Raw genomic sequence first — 651 nt, 5'->3', positions numbered from 1 at the left:
AGTGACCTTTTATAGGCTTTGGTTTTCCCTCGTTAAGGACTTTTTGAAATAATTTTTGCCTGACTTTTCGACGGTTTGAGAAGAACCTCGATTATGAGTCGTTATGTGGCGATGATCGAGCACCTTTGGAGGTTTGGCTCGGAGGCTGAGTATCTCGAAGCCTGTGATTTGGAGCTGACATGGTCGAAGCTCTTTTGCCTATGTCGAAGGTAGCCTGTTTAACCGATTCTTTTCGAAATAGATTCGAAGTAACTAAAGGCCTGTGATTTTGTAGTGACGGTCGGGCATCCCCGAGTCGCGTTAGTTTGGCTGGTATAGCCTTATGACCGTAGTCATTTATGCTTGGCCGGAGCCATTTTTATCCCAAGTGAAGTAGTTTCGGCGTCTATATCGAGGGTATGCCTTTTAGGGGTCTTACAAGTTCGATATATAGCCTTAACTTTGAGATCGGGTTTATGCCTGTAGTAAGGTCTTACAAAATTTTCATGCCTTTGAGGTCTAACAGTTTTTAGATACTTGGTACAAGTATGGTTCATGCTTTGCTTGAGGTCTTACAGATACTGTTGCTACCTTATGTAGGTCTTACGAGACCGAGTTTGCCCGCTCGGGGTCTTATGGCCTCGGGTGTTTTAAATGAATGGTGATTGGCAA

Source organism: Nicotiana sylvestris, chromosome 3 (genome assembly GCF_000393655.2).
Source record: "Nicotiana sylvestris chromosome 3, ASM39365v2, whole genome shotgun sequence".
Taxonomy (NCBI): Eukaryota; Viridiplantae; Streptophyta; class Magnoliopsida; order Solanales; family Solanaceae; genus Nicotiana; species Nicotiana sylvestris.
The sequence above is the reverse complement of the archived record's forward strand: the minus strand, read 5'-3'. Positions refer to the sequence as shown.